The 15,290-nt window shown below is 44.3% G+C and overlaps 1 long non-coding RNA gene across 1 annotated transcript in view; it reads right to left on the bottom strand.

The window, feature by feature from the left end:
* LOC145354167 (uncharacterized) overlaps positions 1–15,290 on the bottom strand; it is an 80,037-nt gene that overhangs the window by 17,835 nt on the left and 46,912 nt on the right. The window lies entirely within an intron of this gene.

Below are 15,290 nucleotides of genomic sequence, written 5' to 3'. Positions count from 1 at the left end.
TACCGGAGTTGAGGGGGTTGAGCTATGAGGAGAGGCTGAATAAACTAGGCTTGTACTCGTTAGAGTTTAGAAGAATGAGGGGAGATCTCATTGAGACGTATAAGATGATGAATGGGATAGAGGTGGAGAGGCTCTTCCCGCTCAGAAAGGACAGTAGGACTAGGGGGCACAGCCTCAAGATAAAGGGGGGGGCGGTTTAGAACAGAGTTGAGGAGGAACTTCTTCACTCAAAGGGTGGTGAATCTCTGGAATTCTCTGCCCGTTGAGGTGGTGGAGGCTGCCTTGCTAAATATTTTTAAGATGCGGGTTGATGGGTTTCTGATAAGCGAGGGGATTAAGGGTTATGGGGAGAGGGCGGGAATGTGGAACTGAGCCACGACAGATCAGCCATGATCTTATTGAATGGCGGGGCAGGCTCGAAGGGCTGGATGGCCTACTCCTGCTCCTATTTTTTATGTTCTTATGTCTGATGCATCAGCAACCAGGATGCTTATGGCCACCACTATGGAGCTGGGTCCCTGTTTTCCTGAACGTCGCTTTGATGCATTTATTCCTAGTCAGTCTGGGGTCCGACTAGCATTCCAGGGTTGTTCCACTTTGAGTGACACTGTCTGCATCTCCAGCTGATGAAGTCAGAAGCCAGAGTGGAATCCAGGAGGCAGCAGGAAGAACGTGTAATGAGACGCCTGGATCCACAGGAGCACAAACAGAGCCAGCATGGAGAAACAACAATCCTCCTGTTCTGTACAGGCTCATTTATAGTAGAACGGCCAGGAGCAATGACGTGAAAGTACAGCAGGAAGTAGCAGATGGTGACCTGGACAAACAGATCTGTGGGAAGGGTCTCCAATTCAGGACATGAATTCAAGATGGGAGTGGTGAGGTGGAGTTGGGGACTATCCAACACATCAGGGAGCTGGGGGGCGGTTTCTGAAGCAAGGATTTCAGTGGGTTATCACCGCATTGAGAGGTAGGGAGCTGGCTGTGGTAGAGGAAAGAGCTGTGACTTCCCGAAGCTTAGAGAAAGTGAGAAGGAATGGGGATGATCAGAATAAGTTGACGCTCTAATGCCCTGTGGGGAGATGAGAGCCGGGATTCTTTGATCTTGTATGTCCACCATCCCTGCCCACGAGAGAAGAGAATTTGGTGCACAGCCAGAACTCCATTCACTGCAGCGGGACTGGAGAAACTTAGCCTCAGTCAAGGTCGGAAAATTCCAGCCAAGGGCACTGGCAGGATCAACTAACTGGTGCAAATCATGGGCACTGGTACTTCTGCTGTTTTCAGACTCCTTATGTCCCCAGTGCCATGTTTAAAATTATAAATAGGATATGCCTTCACTGGGCATGAACAGTACTGAAATTTCCAAACAGCATCTGCATTGTTTAGTGAGGAATGTGGACTTTCTCAATTATTATCTCTCATTTCCTTTCCCTATTGCTCTAATGTCTGTATCTTCACTTCCCACTACCCCATTCTTCTCATTAACTTTCATCTCTACTTCCACCAATCAGCTTTGTGATGCACTTTGGTCCTCTAGAATAGAATAGTGGAGTGCAATCCATTCAATCCATCAAGCCTGTGCCAGCTCTTTTAAAGAGAAATGTACTCAGTCCTACCACATACACCCTACTCCTATCACCATCCACTCTTTTTTCTCCAAGTATTTATCCAATCATCTTTTGAACTCAAATCTGTATTCACCCACAATATCAGGGGAAGCGTGTATTCCAAATTCTAACCATTCTTTGTGTAAAGGCTTTTCCTTGTCTCGCCTCTGATTCTTTTGTCAATCAACTTAACTGAAATTAAACCTGGGCCGTCAATCCTTCAGCCATTGGAAACAGTTCCTATGAATTCTATCTAAACCCTTCATCATTTCATACACCTTCATCAAATCCCCTAAGCCTTTTGGGCTCTAAGGAAAACAGCCCCCAGCTTCTCTGTAATCGCTCAACCCTGGAGTCATTCTAATAAATCTCTCCTGAACTCTCTACAAAACCTTCATGTCCTTCAGATGCTCTGAATTGGAAACCATAATGACAATGGGATTGAAGTAAGAATTAAAAAATGGGGCAAAGTGATTAAGGTTGAAGACAATGGTAGCAATCTCTGAGTTTACTCCCGCGGTCCTTGAAGGGTGTTGAAAATAACAGGTTGCAAACAGTTGGATTGTAAATTGCACATTTATATCTGCTAGGAGAGCTTATTAACTAATCGCAGATAGGTTCATCTCCCACTTGGGTTTGTACTCTATGCCTCTATATATAAAGCACAATAAGAATTCTCACACCAGATTTAAGTCCAACAGGTTTATTTAGTAGCACAAGCCGCAAGCTTTCACAGCACTGCTCCTTCTGGCTTGCGCTACTAAATAAACCTGTTGGACTTTAACCTGGTATTGTGAGAATTCTTAACGTGCCTACCCTAGTCCAATGTCGGCATCTCCACATCATGGCTACCATTGACGCTGCAAACTACCGGCTCCAAGTGGAGAGGATCTCTAAGAAGATTGCGCATATCGACAGAAGGAACAGTGCTCCAAAAGCTTGTGGCTTGTGCTACCAAATAAACCTGTTGGAATTTAACATAGTGCAGTGAGACTTCTTACTGTGCTTACCCCAGTCCAACATCTCCACATCATCTATATATAAAGCCCATCAAAAACTCAGGTTGCAGTATGATACATTTAACAACTGCAGCCTTGCAGGCAATGACTCACAACTGCAGCTCCATGTCTTTGAACCTGGCCCAGAGCAATATCTGGGCAGCAACATCCAAAAGACTTGGACCTCACAAGCACTGCAAACAACAATCCCATGCACAAGTGAGAATATCTCAAACTAACAGTGTCACAATCCATTGCTGCATGCCTGATCGAGCTGTACAAGATTATGAGGGGCCTGGACATCATAACATTCAAAGATGTGTGGGTTAGGTGGATTGGACATGTTAAATTGACCCTTGTGTCAGGGGGACTATCTGGATAAATGTGTGGGGTTACAGGAATAGAACCTGGGTGGGATTGTGGCCGGTACAGTCGATGGGCCGAATGGTCTCCTTATGTACTGTAGGGTTTCTATGATAACATTCGAGGCTATGGGTTAAGTGTTGATAAATGGGATTAGGTGGGAGGTCAGGTGTTACTCATGTGTTGGTACAGACTCGATGGGCCAAAGGGCCTCTTCTGCACAGTGTGATTCTATGATTCTATCCTGATTTCACTTGCAGGTTTAAAAATGGAAAAACAGCCAATTAGCACAACTAATTCAGCTGCAATAATGGAATATTTCTCTCTGCACAAATGGGCTTCATTAACAGAAAAATTGCACTTTATCTTAAATGATAAATATTTTAAACTGAAACTAAACACATTTATAATTGCCCAGCACGGAACATATAATGGAAAGAAAAGTACTGCACGCATGCTGGAAATCTGAAACGTATACAGAAAACGCTGCAAATATTCAGCAGGGCCAGGCAGCATCTGTGGAGAGAAAAACAGAGACAAGGTCCACAATTTTTATGTTCTGATGAAGGGTCACTGACCTCTGATTCTCTCTGCACAGATGCTGCCAGATGTGCTGAGCAAACACTTCCCCCTTTCTACTGGTGCAAAAAGAACCCCTTTTGCCGACCCTCCAAACAGCAGTTGTGAACCTTGCATTCTCCTTCAGCAAGAAACATAACTGCAACTCCCAGAGATCCAGTTTAGCACCACATTAAACAGATCAAAAAGTTTGACAAAAACAGAAACAACTTGCTGAGCAAAAACACAAAATCAATATCAAAGCAATACATTGATAATTTTTTTAAAAAGTAATAGAAACTACCATTAAAAGAGTCAGAGTTAACTTATAAAACACATTTTGTCTTTTCGATGAATAAACAGAACTAGAGACAAAATTAAACTAGGCCCCAAATTCTATTCACCAAGGACAGGGAGGAGTTAGGTAGAATATTTGGTTCTGATGGCATATACTCCAAATGGGAGTCAGAAGCAGGTTGCCTTTTTGTCTGTGTTTTCCACCTCTCCTGGACTCAGGTAATAATTCTGAGCACCATTCCTGAGTCTTGTCTCTGCACAAGGCATTGACGATTTCTCTGGGGAATCTCTGCCCATTGAAGTAGTGGAGGCTACCTCACTGAATATATTTAAGTTACGGGTAGATAGATTTCTGATAGACAAGGGAATTAAGGGTTATGGGGAAGAAAGCGGGAAAGTGAAACTGATCTACTTCAGATCAGCCATGATCTTACTGAATTTGATTCAGGTGTTCAAAATCATGAGGGGGAGGACTGGATAGAAAATAAAGGGAGGAACTATTCTCCCTTGTAAAAGGATCAAGAATCAGAGGTACAGATTTAAGGTGATTTGCAAAAGGAGCAAATGTGATGTGAGAAAATTCTCACACAGCAAGTGGTTCGGGTCCAGAATGCACTGCCCTGGAAGTGTGGTGAGGGCAGGTTCAATCAAGACATATACAAACAATGTACAGGGAAAAGGCAGGGGAATGGCACGAAACCATGATGTTCATTTGGAGAGCCAGTACAGATACGATAGGCTGAAGGGCCTCCTTCCGCACGAAAACTATTTTATGATCCATCTTGGAAGAAAGGAAATGTTTGGGAAAATAAATTAATGGAAACACCATGTAGAATAGGTAGAAATAGATAAGATAAATAAACAGCTATGATGGTACATGGGAAAGAGGAATAAAATCAGATCAATCATTGCTAAGGGAGACAAAGACTGAGATAAAGGAATGATATGTCAGTTAGGACAAAAGAAACAAGGGAATAAGTTTAAAGTTTATTTATTATTGTCACAAGTAGTCTTATATTAACACTGCAATGAAGAGACTGTGAAAATCCCCTAGTTGCCACACTCTGGCACCTGTTCGGGTACACAGAGGGAGAATTTAACATGGCCAGTGCACTTAACTAGCACATCTTTTGGACTGTGGGGGGAAATCAGAGCACCTGAGAAAATTCATGTAGACATGGAGAGAAAGTGCAGGGCTCTGCACAGACAGTGACCCAAACTGGGAATCAAACACAGCTCCCTGGCTCTGTGAGGCAGCAGTGCTAACCACAGTGCCATTGTGCCACTTTTAATTATTATGTAGACTCACAGGAAATTTACAGAAACAGACCATTCAGCCCAACTGGTCCATGCTCGTATTAATGCTCCACAAGAACCTCCTTCCACTCCAATTCATCTCTCCCTTTCGGCATATTCTTCCATCCCTCCTTTTTCATGTATTTATTCAGCTTTCCTTTAAATATATCAATGCTATTTGCCTCAACCACTTCCTGTGGGAGCAAATTCCATCTTCAAACCATTCTCTGGGTAACGATGTTACTCCCAAATTACCTATGAAGTTTATAATCCTTAGTTTTGGACATGCAACAAATGAAACCATCCTCTCTCTGTCTACTCTATCGACCACTTCGTAAGTTTACAGACCCTCTCCTTCAGCCAGCTCCCGTCTGGGAGAAAACACCCCATCCCATTCAAGGTTTCCTGCCAATTCTAATTTGTCAGTTCTGATTTCATCTTTATAGATCTTCTTGGCACTTGCTCCAGTTTCCTCCCTGTGGTGTTTGTAATGTAGAAATAAGAGTTAAGCACAGTGCTGAGGTCTAACCCCAAGAGTCAATACAACTTTAAAACCACTTTCTATCCCTGTAGAAATTAATCCTAGCGTTTCACGGCTTTTATGGCCTTGCTAACCTGTTCAGTAAGAACGAATAAAAGATGGAATGCACAGATCACAATGGTCAGAGGGTGGAAAATGAATGGAGGGATTTAGGAGCAATCACGTTACAGAAACTTACTACAAGCTGGACAGGAAATGGCAATGAAATAAACAGTACACGTTATAATATGGGTAGGAGAGAGAGCACATGTAATAAGGAGGAAAGTGATAATGTTGGCGAGGAGGGAATATGTGGCACAGTCATGGGACTGATGTAAACAAGAGGTTCAGATGGAATGGTTAGGTATGAAAGAGAAACATGGATTCTTACCTCCTCAGGGCTGTACTACAGAATGGTTGCAGAGATGAGAAATTGTAGTTATGCAGATAGATTGGATGGTATGGTGGCAAAATGGTTAGCATTGCTGCCTCACAGCAGCAAGGACCCGGGTTCAATTCCAGTCTTGGGTAACTGTGTGGAGTTTGCACATTCTCCCCGTGTCTGTGTGGGTTTCCTCCCAGTGCTCCGATTTCCTACCACAATCCAAAGATGTGCAGGTTAGGTGGATTGGCCGTGCTAAATTGCCCCTGTGTAGGTTAGGGGGTGGGCTTGGGTTGGACACACTTTCAGAGAGTCGATGCAGACTTGATGGACCAAATGGCCTCCTTCTGTACTGTAAGGATTCTATGATCCAAGTTGGGACTGTTCTCCTTAGAGAAGAGAAGACTGAGAGGTTGATAGAGATGTTCAAGATCATGGTGAAGCGGGGGTCTGGATGAACAGGAACGGTTTCTGTCAGATACCGTTCCTACTCATGAAAGGATCGAGAATGAGAGGCATGGGTTTAAACTAATTGGCAAAAGGAGCAAAAGCGATAAGAGAGAAAACATTTCCCCGCAGTGAGTGGTTATGGTCTGGAATACACTGCCTGAGAGTATGGTGGAGACAGATTCAAGCAAAGCATTCAAAAGGGAATTATCTGAGAAGGAAGAATGAGTGGGGTTATGGGAGAAGGCAAGGGTTAAGGGAGTTGCTCATTTATAGAGCCAGTGCAGATAAGATGGGCTGAATGGCTTCCTTCTGCTTTGTAATAACTCTGTGATATGCAAAGATACCTGAATAGTGGAAGGACAATGGAAGAGGAAATTTGTGGACAGGTTAGGGAGATCTACAGGAATAACAAATTTATAACATCACAAATGTAGGGGAGTGATAGTATAGTGGTATTGTTCCTGGATGAATAATAGAGACCTGGACGAATACTTTCAACTGACATGAGTTCAAATCCCATTGCGACAGCTGTGGAAATTCAAATTCAATTGAACAATCTGGAATTAAAGTACTAGTCTCATTAAAAATGATATAAAAACCCATCGGGTTCACTTTAGGAAAGGCAAGGAAATGAACTGCCCATTTCCAATCTTATGTGCCCATTAAATTGTCCCTTAGTGTCCAAAGATGTGCAATAAGGTGGATTATCCATGGGAAATGCCTGGAGAAGATGCTGTTTTGGAAGTGGGTGCAGACTCGATGGGCTGAATGGCCTCCTTCTGCATTGCAGGAATTCTCTCATTCTATGTGATCTCACAATGGGGTGGGCTGTGATTTGGCGTAGCAAGCCACTCAGATTTATCACATTACTTCAGGGGGAAAAAGAGCACTGTGGATGTAACTACACATCATGGACTGCAGCAGTTCGAGGAAGTATCTCACGGCAGCTTTTTTCAGGGCAATTAGGGATGGGCAACAATTGCTGGTCTTACCAATGAGGCTCGCGTCAAGAATAGCATTTTAAAAATTGTTAATAGAAGTAAGAAAAAAATTGAAAAACTTGTTCTTGGAGATTTTACTGTCTCGTATTAATTAGAATAGCAAGAAAATAAATGGAGGTAAGGCCTTAAAGAAATTCCTGAAAAATGTTAAGGGCTCCTTTCTCAACAGAATATCTGTATGCATACAGAGAGAAAAGCAGATTTACTTATGGGTCAATGTAAAGATACTCATTCAGCAGTGTAGGGAAAACACAACTCGTTTATTTACTCATTAAATCTATGCAGAGGTTTGCAGCCTCATGGCTGCAGTCAGCTCTCGAGAGCACTCTGTGCCACATTTACCAGGATGATGCCCCCACCCTGCTCCCTGAATGGTTCCCTAGGTCATGCAACTCTTGCTGTGCAGATTGATCCTTAAAGGGACACTTACCACAGTTAGATAAATGAGTTAAAGGTAGGTGAACACCTCAGGGTAGTGATTGTAATAATGATAAGGTTTACGCTCCAAATAGAAAAGGATAAAGGATGAGCACCAATTATCTGGAATCTGAGGACTGAGCTAAGCTGATGTGGAAGAAAGATTGTTACTCGGAGCTGCAAATCTCCAAAGGGTTGGTTTGCAAACAAAGATTGCAAAGGTGCAGAATGAATATGCACTCTTTAGAAAGACAGTACTTCAAATTTCAGGAAGTTGTGGGAAAATTCAGAGGTTAGAAGCAAACTGAAATTGTGGAAAGCGGCACATGTGACCAAGAAGGATGGTAAATGAATACAAATAACAAGGAGGGAAGGGATTGGGCCAGAAAGAGGAAAGGGTATAGGGCAGAAAGAGGAAAGGGTATAGGGCAGAAAGAGGAAAGGGTATAGGGCAGAAAGAGGAAAGGGTATAGGGCAGAAAGAGGAAAGGGTATAGGGCAGAAAGAGGAAAGGGTATAGGGCAGAAAGAGGAAAGGGTATAGGGCAGAAAGAGGAAAGGGTATAGGGCAGAAAGAGGAAAGGGTATAGGGCAGAAAGAGGAAAGGGTATAGGGCAGAAAGAGGAAAGGGTATAGGGCAGAAAGAGGAAAGGGTATAGGGCAGAAAGAGGGGAGGGTATAGGGCAGAAAGAGGGGAGGGTATAGGGCAGAAAGAGGGGAGGGTATAGGGCAGAAAGAGGGGAGGGTATAGGGCAGAAAGAGGGGAGGTATAGGGCAGAAAGAGGGGAGGGTATAGGGCAGAAAGAGGGGAGGATATAGGCCAACCTGGGCCTAGCAGGCAGACTGGGGTCCCCAGAGCCACTGTTCAAAGCAGGTAACTGAAGTTGAAGAATTTGCTGCTCCTCCAATCGCAGGCCATTCCTCTCTTAAGTTTAATGTTGGCAGACTCACTATGAGTCTATCAGTAACAAACATGAGACAGAAACAGTGTCTGACTGGAGGAGTAGCAAACACCTATGGTGGTGAGTGTGTGGAGGGCCCCAGGAGAGGAGAGAGGATGGGAGGGGGAAGGTGGGAAGAGTCTGACCACAGCCTCAAATGAGGGGGAAATAAAGAGATTCCTTGCGGTTGTGTATGTGAGAGATTGTGTGTGAATATAAAAGCGTGTGAGAGAGTTTTATGTGTGTGTGTGAGTGAGTGCGAGAGTGTGTGTATGTGAATGTGCCAGTGTGTGAGCAAGATTCTCTGGCACCGCCCCTCCCCAGCCTCATGTTTCCTGCTGTGGGGAGGTGATGTGTTGTTTGCTAGCAGTGGGATTCTCTGGTCCTTTTTTTTATTCATTCACGGGACGTGGGTGTCACTGGCTGGCCAGTATTTATTGTCCATCCCTAGTTGCCCTTGAGAAGGTGATGATGAGCTGCCTTCTTGAATTGCTGCAGTCCATGCTCTGTGGGTTGACCCACAATGCCTTTAGGGAGGGAATTCCAGGATTTTGACCCAGCAAGTGCGACGGAACAGCGATATATTTCCAAGTCAGGCTGGTAAGTGGCTTGGAGGGAACTTGCAAGTGGTGGCATTCCCCTGTTCTTCTAGATGGAAGTGGTTGTGGTTTTGGAAGGTGCTGCCTAAGGATCTGTGGTGAATTGCTGCAGTGCATCTTGTAGATGGTACACACTGCTGCTACTGAGGGTCGGTGGTGGAGGGAGTGGGTGTTTGTAGATGTGGTGCCAATCAAGCAGGGCTGCTTTGACCAGTGTCAAGCTTCTAGTATTGTTGGAGCTGTACCAATTCAGGCAAGTAGGAAGTATTCCATCACACTCCTGACTTGTGCCTTGTAGATGTTGGATAGGCGTTGGAGGTGAGTTACATCCGCAGTATCCCTAGCCTCTGTCCTGCGCTTGTAGACACTGTAATTATGTGGTGCTGTCAGTGGAAATTTCCATTGACGTCACCCCATGGCAGTGGGAAACTTGCAGGCAGGGAAGCACTGCCGGCAGGATCGTGTGAATAGCTGGAGAATTCTGGCCTGTATGTGTGAGAATGCGTGTGTCTGAGTCTTTTATGTGTGAGTGTGAGAGAGTTGAGAGAACCAGAGTAATACCTGGAATGGGTGGCTTGTTTTATGAGGAAAAATGGCACGGGTTTGTATCCAGTTCAGAAGAGTATGATGACTTGATTAAAGCAATAAGATCCAGAGAGACCTTGTCAGAGTGGATGTGCAGAGGTTGTTTCCTCTTGTGAGAGGATAAGGGTCACCCATTTACCAAGGAGATGAAGCAAAACTATTTCTTTCAGAAGGTCGTGAGTCTTTGTAATTTCCTTCTTCAAAAGGCAGTGGGGGCACATTGAATATTATTAAGGAAGAGTTAGATAGATTCTAAGTCAGCAAGGGTGTGATAGATTATTAGGATTGGTGAGATGTAAATTTGAGGTTACTATCAGATTGTACTAAATGGCAGAGAAGGTTTGATGGGCCGAATGGCCTACTCTTGCTCCTGGTTCATATCATTGGCTAGGCCAGCATTTGTTGCCAATCCCTAATTGCAGTTGAACTGTGTGCTTGCTAGGCTATTTCAGAGGGCACTTAAGTATCAACATTGTCTGGAGTCACATGTAAAAATGGCAGATTTCCTTCCCTGAAGGATATTAGTGACCCAGATGGTTTTTCCAATGATAATTGTCAGACTTATTATTGCCAAAACTAGCTCTGTACTCCAGATTTTATTATTTGAATTTAAATTCAATTTCAGTTTTGAATCCACATCCCCAAAGGATTAATCTGGCTCTCCGGATTACTCATCCAGTGATATTTCCCCTACGCCCACTGTCTCTCCTCAACGGGTATCAGAGGACCTCAGCATGGCCAGTGTAATGTCTATTTTTAAAAAGAGTGGCAGATCTAATCCAGGTAATTACAGGCTAGTTGGCTTCATGTCTGTAATTAAAGATCAAATTCATCAATATCCAGAGGAAGAGCAAATAATTAGAAGCAGCCAGAGTGATTCTGAAAAGGCTTGACACATCTCCGCATTCTTTGAGGAGATGACAGATATTGTGGAGAGGGTGAATGCAGGGAAGGAATTTTCCAGCCCTCTGTTGGTGAGCTTGGAGACAAGGGAGGCTGGAAAACGAGCCTGGCATTCTTGCCACTGGGGAAGTGTTCCTGCCATGGACAGGAAGCTGGATTGGCTATCCTGTGGGCAGGGAGGGCAATACTCAGAACCCAACCATTGCCATCCAGAGCAAACAGAGGGGCATCAAGCTATCCCACTCCCCATCATTCTGGTGTGCTCCAGATGCCTATTCAATAAACACTTGAAAGTTCCCAAAGTGTCCAACTCCACTATCACAGCAGACAGTGCATTCCACACCCCAAACACTCTCTGAATAAAGAACCTACCTCGGACATTGCTCCTATACCTCCCATCATGAACCTTATAGTTATCCCCCCTAGTTACAGCTACATCCATCCGAGGAAGTAGTCTCTGCACGTCCACTCTATCTTATAAATCTCTATTAAGTTGCCTCTCATCCTCCTCTGCTCTGAAGAGAAAAGCCCCAGCTCCCTCAACTTTTCCTCATAAGACCTATCCTCCAAACCAGGCAGCAACCTGGTAAAAGTCCTCGGCACTCTCCTATGCTTCCACATCCCACTTATAGTGAGGTGACCAGAACTGCACACAATATTCCAAATGTGGTCTCACCAAGGTCCGGTATAGTTGCAGCATAACCCCACAGTTTTTAAACTCAACTCCCCTGTTAATAAATGCTAACACACTATAAGCCTTCTTTACGGCTCTATCCACTTGAGTGGCAACCTTCAGAGATCTGTACATATGAACCTCAAGATCTCTCTGTTCCTCCACATTCCCCAAAATGTTGGGAATAACAGCACTTTTCATCATCTACTCCTCGCAATTCAAGGACTATTCCATGTAACTTATTATTTTATGTTTACTTATTATTGGACTCGATTCTTTCTTCTAACCTGTGTGAATGTAGAAGAATGTGTTTTACCATTTCTCCCTACCTTTTTAGAGTTAATAAACTTACTCTAACTTAACTTGAGAAACCCTGGTTAAACTGGCTCCTTTTTAAACATAACTGTTGGATCTGGGAAAGGTATCTAAGGGAAAGGGAACCTTGTTGCTATCAGCAGAGGATGGGTTGAATGAAGACACAGAGCCACTCACCCTTCCTCACAATTTGGGGGTATCCCAGCAGATGGTGACAAATCGAGGGGTCTCACCCAGACCAACAACTTTTGGGGAACCTCACTTGGAGCTGGTTATAACAACTGGAGTGCAAGCAATGCATTACAGAACCCTAATATTTAAGCCTGTTGGAGGAAAAAGGGTAGGGACTGGGTGATGGAGATTAGAAGCTGGGACTGGGAGGGATTTGTTCAAGGTAGATCATGCCTGATGAACCTGATTGCATTTTTGGAAGAGGTGATTAAATTAATGGGCAATGGGATTCAGTGGGTGTTATTTATATAGATTCTTTTAAGGGACTGTTAGTTACAGTTGAAGCCCGTGACAATGAAGATAAGCTATTGAGCTGATAGGAAATTGGCTGTGCAACAGGAGACAGAGTACGAATCACGAGAAAGTACTCTAATTGGCAATATTTGACAAGTGGTGCCCTGCAAGGATTTGTATTATGGGGTGGGATTTTACAGCCTCGCTTGTCCTGAAACCGTAAAATCCTGCCCTAGGTCAATGGACCTTTCCATGGTCCACCCACTGCCCGCTCCGATTTCCGTGATGGTTGGGACGGTAAAACTCTGGCCTTGGTCTCTACTAATGAAAGTATTTATTGCTGAATTAAATGATGGGATAGGAGCCAGAAACGCAACTGGACTCACCACATAAACACAGTGGCTACAGGAGCAGGACAGAAGCTAGGAAAATGTGGTGAGTAACTCACCTCCTGACTCCCCAAAAGCCTAGACACCATCTATCAGGCACAAGTCAAGAGTGTGATGGAATACTCCCCACTTGCCTGGATGGGTACAGTTCCAACAACACTCAAAAAGCTTGACACCATCCAGGACAAAGCAGCCCACTTGATTGGCGTCACATCCACATCCACTCCCTCCACCACTGACGCTCAGTAGTAGCAGTGTGTACTACTATCTATAAGATGCAGTGCAGCAATTCACCAAAGATCCTTAGATCTTCCAATCCTGCGACCACTTCCGTTTAGAAGGGCAATGCAGAAGATAGATGGGAACACCACCACCTGCAAATCACCATCCTGACTTGGAAACATATCGACCATTCCTTTGCAGTTGCTGGGTCAAAATCCTGGAATTCCCTCCCTAATGGCATTGTGGGTCAACCCATGGACTGCAATGTTTCAAGACGGCAGCTCACCAGCACCTTCTCAAGGGCAATTAGGGATGGGCAATAAATGCCCAGGGATGCCCATATTCCATGAATGAAAAAAAAATCCAAATTAGCCAATACACAAAGATAGACATCAATGTAAGACAGGTGGCAATGGAGATGGAAACACACATTTAAAAATGATTTAGTGAATAAACAAAACTGTGGTAAATGAATTTCACTTTTGATAAATGCAAAATCATCCATTTTGGATACTAAAAAGAATAGAAGAGCATTTTCCAAACGATGAAAATTGGGAAGATGTCAGTCTAAAGAATTTTAGGTCCTAGAATATAGAATGTTAGAATTAGAATTAACAGATACTGAAATTGCTCAGTAGGCCAATGGAATATTGATCTTTATATCTGGAGAACTGGGAAACAAGGGAGTAGAAGTCTTACAAAGGCCAGGCTAGGCCACACCTGGAGTTACTGTGAGCAGTTCAGGGCAGCAGACCTAAAGAATTAAATGTTGACCTTTTGAGAGCACGCAGCCTAGTTTTAGCAGAGTGATACTGAGACTGCAAGGGTTAAATTGCAATGAGAGGCTTCACAAACCAGAGTTGTATTCTTTGGAACCCAGAAAATTGAGGATAATTTGATCGAAGATTTCAAAACGTTCAGGGGAACAGAGAGGGTTGATAGAGGGGAACTGTTTTGACCTAGTTGGACATTGACAAGACTGGAGTGGAGAATATAGTCTAAAATTTAGAGTCAGAGCTTTTAGGAATGAGATTAAGGAACATTTCTAAGCGCAGAGTGTGGTGGAAGTTTAAAACTCTCTCCCACCAACCTATGATAAGCCATGATTTCATTAAATGTCAGAACATGCTTGGGCAAAAATGGTCTTTTTTTACTCTTTTGTGGGATTTTGGCATCACTGGCAAGGCCAGTATTTGTTGCACATTGCTAATTACTTTGAACTGGGTGGTTTGCTTGGCCATTTCAAAGGGGGAGTTGAGAGTCAACCACATTGCAGTGGGTCTGGAGTCACATGTAGGGCAGATAGGGGTACTAATGGCAGATTTCCTTCCCTGGAGGATATTAGCGAACCAAATGGGTTTTTGCAACAATACGTAATAGTTTTCTGCTTACATCACTGAGACTGACTTTATAACTCAGGTTTATTATTTGAATTTAAGTTCCACCTTGTTGGGTCTTGAACCAATACCCCCAGAACGTTAACCTGGACTTGGGATTACTAATCCAGTGACATCACCTCGCCGTCAGCATCTCCCCTGCAACTACAGCAGAGTCTGGGTTTCGAAGATGAGAGGCTACGATTGGAGAGGATAGAGACTTGGATCAGAACATCGTGCCCTATGAGCAGCCTGGGAATGGAGGGATACAAACGAATGGTCTAGTTGGACCAATGAGCGGCACAGGCTTGGAGGGCCGAAGGGCCCGTTTCCTGTGTTGTACTGTTCTTTGTTCCATTTTACCATTTTCATTCTAAGTGCTGGACGGACTTGAAACTGGGAGTGTTTCAGATCTGACTTTTAGACCCATTCTCAGGCGCCCCTATATGCACTCTGCCTGAAAAATAGCAGCGATTCTGAATCACGCTGCAGAAACCTGTGGGCAGAGCTTAACAGGCCCAAAACCCTGAGGTTCCGATCAGCGCCTCCAACTGCGCATGCACAAAGAGATAGAAAAATGCTCCCTTGCCATATCACTCCCGGGCCGGATTATGCCTCCCCCAAGCACCCACAGACATTGCCCCACCCCCGGAACATTACAGATTCCCTTATCCCCCACCCCCCCACTTCCCAGACCAATCGCGGGCCCTTTCTCCCTCACCGATCATATGCAGAGTGGCAGCAGAAACCTCCGCACCCCTCCCCCCACCCTTGATCTGAATCAGAGAACCATCTAAGCCCATCTCCTCCCCAATCTGTGCCAGAGGGCCATCTTACCCACCTCCCTACCTCCCCCGATCTGAATCAGAGAGCCATCTAACCTGCCTCCCTCCTCCCCTCCCCTCCACCACTGATCTGAAGCAGAGAACCAC

Source organism: Carcharhinus amblyrhynchos, chromosome 17, assembly GCF_965287045.1.
Source record: "Carcharhinus amblyrhynchos chromosome 17, sCarAmb.v2.hapA, whole genome shotgun sequence".
NCBI classification, from domain to species: Eukaryota; Metazoa; Chordata; class Chondrichthyes; order Carcharhiniformes; family Carcharhinidae; genus Carcharhinus; species Carcharhinus amblyrhynchos.
This window is presented reverse-complemented; position numbering and strand designations above follow the sequence as displayed.